General features: G+C 49.5%; 1 protein-coding gene across 2 annotated transcripts in view; it reads right to left on the reverse strand.

The window, feature by feature from the left end:
- The window catches only part of Dmac2 (distal membrane arm assembly complex 2), a 163,345-nt gene that overhangs the window by 41,716 nt on the left and 113,246 nt on the right, over positions 1–8,383 (reverse strand). The window lies entirely within an intron of this gene.

Below are 8,383 nucleotides of genomic sequence, written 5' to 3' on the forward strand. Positions count from 1 at the left end.
AGTCCCCTGTGCTCAGATCAACAACCTGTGGAACAAGAACTCCCGCAGGGACAGACGGGGGGGACTCCTCCGGGCAGCACAGCGACCGTGGCATCTGGTCGGTACAGGGATGAGGACAGGAGCACTTAAACCACGAAGTGGCAGTTGAGTCTATAGGAACAACGTGGACAGTGCATGGGCAGAGCAAGGAATACGTGGACCCATGTTCACCCTGTCTTTTCTTCTTTCTCTTTTTTTTTGAGACAGGGTCTCACTATGTAGTTGAGACTCACCTGGAACTCACTATGTAGCCCAGGCTGGTCTTGAACTCACAGCAACCCTCCTGCCTCAGCCTCTCGAGTGCTGGGATTACAGGTGTGCATCACCACGCCCAGTTTCTTTCTCCTTTCTTTCTTTGTTTCTTTCTTTTCTTTCTTTCGTATGGGGATCATACTCAGGACCTTGTGCTTGTGAGGCAAGTGGCAGCACCACTGTACTACATCCCCAGCCCTTGTACTTTCTGAACAGAAATTTATTCCAAGGGACTGTGGGCGCTGGACACAGGCATCCTCATGGACTCCTGAGGGGACTGTAGCCCTGTGCCTACAGCAGTTTTGTCTCCCGCAGTTTTAATCGGTGCACACAATGACCAGCTGCCCACTGTGAGCCTCCCGGACTGGGAGCTGGGAGAAGGCAGAACCGTGCCTGCCCTGTCCCTCCTTTGTCAGTGGGCAGCCCACAGCCTGCGCTTCACACCTGTGTGGAGGGAGCCTTGCTCCACACAGGCAGAGATGGGGCCTCCCCGCGGGACAGCTTGCTGGAAAGTACGGTGGGCTCCAGTCCAGTGCAGGGTGTGGAAAAGCATCGCAGCGAAGCCAAGCAGCGGAATAATGGGGAACTCGTGAAAAACCACGCGGAACCAAATGCACATGCAGGCGGCACCCCCAGACTGCGTTACTGTGAGAGGATGTTCCCCAAAAGTAACAGCGCTCAATGCCACTGGCGCTTCACAAACCCTGAGCGGTAAAAACAGGAGGCACCGCTGAATATTCACACCAACCGTGCACCAGGCGATAGAAGGGAGACCCGCCACCCTCGGAGAGGATGGACCTCTGAGGATGCGGAGGAAAGTGCAAAACTCCGGACAGCTGCGCGCCAGTGTCCTCTCCGTCTCCCCTCACAGGTCCCCTCCTCAGGCCCTTTCTCTGAAACTCTTCCAGAGGCTGTGCATCCTGGGGTGCGGTTGCCTGATCCTGGGCCAGGAGTCCCTAGGACAACTCCCGTCCTCTCCTGACTCCCCCTGAACTGGGTGGAGTGGGGCAGCCTGAGGTCCCACGATGGGCATGACCTGGAGCAGAGATCCTGCAGTCTGGAGGTCGGACCATCGGGAGCCCGACTGACTCTGCTGCAGCCCCTCACACTGGCACAGATCCCTCTGGTGACCTCCAGGGGTGACGTCAGAACACAGTCAGCACTCAGGAAATGAATCCCTGACACACGAACGTGACTTTGACTGAGGAAGCTGAAGCAGCCTCGTTTCCCTCCTTTGCTAGAATAAACTCTGCTGGGGCCTCCCATGCGTGGCTCTGCCCCACCCACTTCTTCCAGGAACTCCCAGGACTCGACTCTGCCAAGGGGCCCCCGTGTCTCCTCTCTCCTGGCATCACCCATGGGGAGAGGTGGGAGCCCAGAGCGTCAGTTGGGCCCTGCACAGAAGCCGCACGTACAGTCAGGGAGGATATGAGCACACCGGAGCCACAGCTCAGCCGGGGCTCCACGAAGGGCGTCCCCTGAAATATTCCCCAAGGGCAACAGACCTCTCAGACCTCTGACCATCATCATCGTAACACTGCAATGGGAATTAGTGGAACAGGAAGGACAACGGCCTGAAAATGGAGTTGGAAAGCCCAACATGGAGTCTGCTGAGTCAGATCTGCCAGGGTTCTTCCAAAAACATCTTCCAGGTGTCCTTCAACTGTCTAGGACCTGCCCAGAGTGTCATCAGTCAGGCCATTGGCTCAAGGTCTCATGGCCCTGCATGGACACTGCATAAATACTGCATAGACTGGACCTTGCAAAATATGTAGTCTCCCCAACTTAAAATGTACTACAAAGCCACTGTGATAAAAACGGCATGGCACTGGCAAAGAAGCAGACCCAAGGTCAGTGGACTAGATTAGAAGATGTAGAAATAACTCCAGATGTACTCGGCTACCTCATCTTTGACAAAGGAGCCAACCATCCTGACTGGAGAAAAGATAGCCTCTTGAGTAAATGGTGTTGGGAAAACTGGCTTTCAACTTGCCAAAGATTAAAACTAGATCCCTATCTTTCACCGTGCACTAAACTAGAATCCAAGTGGATTAAAGATCTAAATAGTAAATCAGAAACACTAAGCTTGCTGGAAGACAAGTTAGATAGAACTCTTCAAGATATTGGCATAGGAAAAGTCTTTATGAGCAAATCCTTAGTAGCGCAGGAACTAGCACAAAGAATAATTGGGGTCTCATCTGTCCAGGACACGAGGAGGGGAGGAAAATGGGCAGGAGAAGGGGATGTAAGAAGAATTAAAATATGCATGGACAGGTACCAAATACTCACAGTGAATATAAACATTATGTCATGAACATGAGCTAAGATTAATACCAACAACAAGAATATAAATGGGGAAAGGAGATTGGGAGACAGAGGGAGGGGGATGGGTGGTAAAGGGAAGGACATTAAACAAAGACACACACTGTGCTATGTGCATGTCCCTGCTCCCCAAGATGAATGCAAACTTCATGTCCTGCAAACGTTCACTAATAAAACCAAAATGAAGGATAAATAAAAAAGCAAGTAGGCAAGAAAAAAGAAATTTAAAATATATGTATATATATATATATTGGAAATTATCATTTGCAAATGCCATGATCCTCTACATAGAAGACCAAAACTAAATTCACAAAGACTCCTAGAATTAATAACCAAATTCAAAATGTAGCAGGATAAAAAAAAAATCAACACACAAAACTCAATAGTGTTCCTGTGCCCTAATAACAAATCCACTGAAGAAGTCTGAAAAAAAATTCACAATAGCACCAAGAAAAATTAAATTCTTAGGAATTAAGCTAACCAACAAAGTGAAAAGCTGCTACTAGGAAAACTGCAGTATTCTGAAAAAGGAAATCAGGGAACATCAGAAGATGGGAAGAAAAATCCCCATTGCTGGATAGGCAGAACCAATATAGTCAAACTGGCCATACTTCCAAAATTGATATACAGAATTAATGCAATCGGAATCAAAATACCGATGTCATTCTTCACAGGAATGGAGAAAACAGATCTAAAATTCATATGGAATTGGCAGAAATCCACAATGGCAAGATCAACGCTGGGTAACAAGAGCAAAGTGGGAGGCATCACAACCCTGCATCTGAAGCTGTATTACAAAGCGCAGTGCTCAAGCCGGCTCGGCATTGGCACCAAACAGACGTGTGCATCAGTGGAGTCGAACAGAGGACGCAGAAACACCCCAGGCATATTTATCTCTGATCCTTGACAAAGGGGCCCAAAACATACACTGGAGGAAAGACAGACTCTGCAATAAATGGTGTGGGGAAAACTGGCTTCCCACATGCACAAGAGTAAATCTAGACCCATATCTCTCACCATGTGCTAAAATACAATCAAAATGGATCAAAGACCCAGGTGATAAAACAGAAACACTTAAGCAGCTGGAAGATAAACAGGCAAAGCTCTTGAGGTCATGGGCGTAGGCAAGGAGGTCACAAATAGAACCCTGGTTGCACAGGAAATAGCACCAAGAATTAACCAGTGGTATCACATCAAATTAAAACCTTCTTGGGGCCGAGGTTGTAGCTCAATGACACCACACCTGCCTGACAAGCGTAAGGCCCTGAGTTTGATCCCTGGCAGGGGAATAAAATAAAATCTTCTGTACAACAAAAGAAATAACCAACAGACTGAAAAGACAACCTGCATAATGGAAAAGGAATTTTGCCAGCTCTTCTTCAGACAGAGAACTAATATCCAGAATATATAAAGAACTAAAAAATTAGGCCCCACCAAATAAAAGACCCAATCAAAAAATGGACAAGTGAAACGAATAGGCATTTATTAGAAGAAGTACAAGTAGCCAATGAATACATGAAGAAATGTTCACGATAAATGAGTAAAGAAAATATGCCATTTGCACACAGCAGAATACTATTCTGCCAGAAAGAAAGATAAGCTTGAGTCATTTGTAGGAAAATGGACACCCTAGCCTGGCGTGGTGGCACACACCTATAATCGCAGCACTCGGGAGGCTGAGGCAGGAGGATCACTGTGAGTTCAAGACCAGCCTGGGCTACATAGTGGGTTCCAGGTGAGTCTCAACTACCTAGTGAGACCCTGTCTCAAAAAACAAAACAAACAAAGACTAAGACTTAAAAAAAAAAGACAAGAGTTTTTATCAAGGTCATTGTCAAGAAAGCAAAAAGCCATCTAAAGAATGGGAGAAAATATTTGGAAACCATATATATATATATATATATATATATATATATATATAATAAGGGTTTTCTGTGCATAATATATAAACAACTGGTAGAACTCAGAGACAAAAAAAAACAAAACCCTAATTTACAAATTAGGAAAAGAACTTGAGTAGACATGTCTCCAGGTGGTCAACAAGCACGTGCAAAAATGTTCAATATAGTGAAAGTGACTCACAGAAATGCAAACCAGAGTCACTCTTTAACTACTGTGGTTGCTATATGGCCCCTGATAACCACAAGTCTACTGAATTTGCCTCTAGGGACTTTCCTACTCAGATATTTCATAGAAATTAAATTACTGTATATAAACATTCGCCAATTGTTTCTTGCTTATTTCCTGGTTTATCCATGTTGTAGCAGGCACCAGAACTTTACTTTTCATGGCTAATGTCCTTTACATGCCACATTTATTTCGATATAGATCTTCATCCATTATGAACATGAGGTTGTTTCCTCAAACTGCCTCTCCTGAAGAACGCTGCAGTGAGTATTACTGATCAGGAAACTACCTGAGTCCCTGTTTCTTTCTTTCTTTTCTTTTTTTTTTTTGTTACCGGGGATTGAACTCGGGTCCTTGTGCTTGCAAGGCAGGCCACCGAACCGCTGAGCTAAATCCCCGGCCCTTGAGGCCCTGTTTGGATTCTCCCAGCATGCACCTAGCAGCGGAGTGCTGGTCACGTGACCACACTGCATAGCCCTGTTTTCCACAGCAGCATTTCACGTCCCCTTAAGAAGGGTGTGAGAATTCCAGTTTCTCCACAGGTTCACTGATGCTACTTATTTAAACTTTTGTTAAAAGCTTGCATTGCAGCCGTAGTAGTTGCTGACTTGACTGTGGTCACTCCCTTCCTTACCCCCATGGAAACAGGCCGCATAAGACCCCTGCCAGGACAGGGTCCTCAGACACCCAGGAAGGAAGACGTAGGGCATGGGAGGGACCTGGCAGGTTTTGCGGGGTCAAGGGATGGAAATCAGGCTGCGTCTCCACCTCACACATAGGGACTTTGTTTGCTGAGTGTTGACTCTGTTATAGTGCTGCCCAGGGATCATGAGGAGTCCAGCTGTGGCGCCTGCCACATCGCTCTTGATTCTTCCAGGTGCCTGGAGAACCCATGCCTGGGAGGATCTGTAGAAGGTCCAGTCTGGACTACCCCATGGCAGCCCCACCAAGGACCCCCACAGGTCCTAAATCAGGGGGCCTTTATGGACACAGCTCACAGCCATTCTCCCTAGTGGTCATGCTGGGACTTCTGAGCCCTGTGTGTCCAGCCACCCCGCCAAGAACCTTCCTTCCGCAGTGATGTGCACCCTGGCATTGGCCTGCATCACCTCCTCCAGTGCGGTTTCTCCCTGAGTCCCTGGTGCCGGACTGGAGGTTTCACCTTGAATCCTTTCTGAGGACTGGGGCTGGGCAGCTGCCTTGGTCTCTGGGATGGCCGGGAGCCCAGGAGCTTAGGGAAGGGCATGTGCGCCCTCTAGTGGACTCTGTGTGAAGCTCACATGGGACAATGGGCAGGTTCAGAAGAGGCCAGTGCAGATGGGGGAGGAGGGGCTAAGGTAGGTGGGAGACGGGAGGGACAGGATGGAGCAGGCTGAGAAGAGGCGCCAGGATGGGCTGGAGAAGGGTGCACAGCAGGGTTTTCTTTCCAGCGACGTTTGGGACTGATCATCCTTGTGAGGTTCTCTTGCGTTGTGGGGTGTTTAGCAACATCTGGGGGTTCTGCCCGTAAGTGCCAGTAGCACCCACTTCCCTCAGTGGTCACAATCAAAAGTATCTCCAGACACTGTCAGATGCCCCCAGATGGCAAAACCCACCCTGGCTCAGGCGCACTGATCCCCACTCATTTCCAGTGACAACTCGGCAGATGAAGTCCTGCCCCTCTTGGCAGGAGAATCAAGGCTAAGAGGGGCAGAGACTGACATCTGCAGTATCCGTGAAAATGCCTCATCACCAGTCAGTCACGAGTGTGGCTTGTCACTTCACACTGGACATGAAGCCCTGAGAAGAAGTGAGCAGTTTCCCCTCTGCACCCCCAGGCCTCCGAACGGAATGCTCCATCCTGCGGCAGGAGTACCTGAGGCCACAAGACCGACTCCAGGCCTAACAGGCAGCCTCCCTGTCTACTGGGACCGGCTGCAGGGACAGCACCACCCAGGGCCACATGTTCACCTGCAGGTGAAATACCCAGGGCCTCCAGCTCTCCCCGGTTGGTCCACAGAGGCAGACACTCACTGGGCCGTCGTCCACTTGGGACACCCACCTGCCACCCCCAGACTCCCAAGTCAGGCTGTCCCGGCCCCTCGTGGTCCTGGCTGTCTCTCCCTGTGAGGAGCTGCTGCCACCACCCCCATGGGGCACACATGCACACACGCACACACACACACACACACACACACACACACAGGGCCACCTTCTCCTGCTCCAGCTCACAGGTGAGCCAAGCTCCCTGATTCCAGACAATAAACGAGAAAATAAATATTGACTGAGGCCAACAGAGATACAGCTGCAAGGAAGAACAAAGGGTAGGATACCAACCACCTCCCCAGCGAGGTTGTCTCCCAACACATCACCTGCCCATCCGCACGAAACTCACGTCCGTCGACCCGTGTACAGTTTCGTGGAGAGTCTCGATTCTTCCACGGGAGGCAACTCGAACTTTAGCACAACCTCCCAGCAAAGGCACGGATGATATCCCAGAGACTTCAAGTTCCTAAAAATGTCTTCAGATTATAGATGGTGAGGAAGGGACCACCCCGAGTAAGAACTACTGGAGGAGCTGAGGATGGAGCTCAGTACCAGGTGCTTACCCAGCATGGCTTGAGTTCACGGCACTGCCGATGAGTACAGTTGCATACAATTTCAATGTCATTAGGGAGGCCTAGCCAGCCCAGCCCTCGGTTCACTTCAAAAATAAAAATCGGACCATCAGAGACGGGCATGGTGCCATGGGCAGTAGATCCAGCTACTCTGCAGCCTGATGGGGCGGGGGTTATCACTTCAAACCGGAAGTTTGAGACCAGGCCACAGAGCGTGACCTCACTCTTTCATAAATCAATCCACCCACCTACAGCTTTTAACAAAAATGTGACTCAGAATAGGCTATGAATCTTACGCAGAGAAGCAAGATTAGATATTGACCCTTCCCTATTTGAAAACTTCTTACAATAGGACCGTGATCTAAACGACCCGGCACAGATTCACACATAGATCAAGGCACTGGAACCGAGCGAGGAGAATGAGCCCTGACAGTATTGCTCGTCTGCTCTCTGGCAGTGTGCCAAAATACCTTACCGGGGGAAAGAAGCGCTTTTAATAACTAGTGAGAGCCAGTTCACACTATTATGTGGAGCCTGGTCCACATCCCTGGCCGCAGGTCTCCTCCTGACCTCGAGGGGGCGCTATCAGAATACTTAGTCAACATTCATAGTTCCTAAAATAAGAATTCAGATTAGGCTCCCTTGCAGATGCAGCCTGATTTCCAACCTTTGCCCCCACAGACCCTTCTGGGTCCCTCCCACCTGCTTGCTTTGTACTCCCCATGCCTCCTGGAACTTTGAGGACCCTGCTCAGCCGGGAGTCTACATAGCCTGCTCTTTCCTGACATCACCCTTGCAGTACGAGAAGGGTGAGCACAGGAGTCAGCTAGGCAGGGGGACAGAGGCCAAGCAATACAGGCAGGAAGGATATGGGCCACAGCTTAGCAAAGGCAGGCTGGGGGGGGGTCCCTGAAAACTGTCACCAAGGACAGTGTTGCCCAAAGCCACTCAATCTCCCACCGAACCTCTTCCTTCCTAAGACCTGCAGGTCATAACCCCGCCCATCCTGGCCGAAACTCCTTCTGAGACATCTGATCAGAGACCAG

Source organism: Fukomys damarensis, unplaced genomic scaffold (assembly GCF_012274545.1).
Source record: "Fukomys damarensis isolate Sample0158 unplaced genomic scaffold, DMR_v1.0_HiC HiC_scaffold_19, whole genome shotgun sequence".
NCBI classification, from domain to species: domain Eukaryota; kingdom Metazoa; phylum Chordata; class Mammalia; order Rodentia; family Bathyergidae; genus Fukomys; species Fukomys damarensis.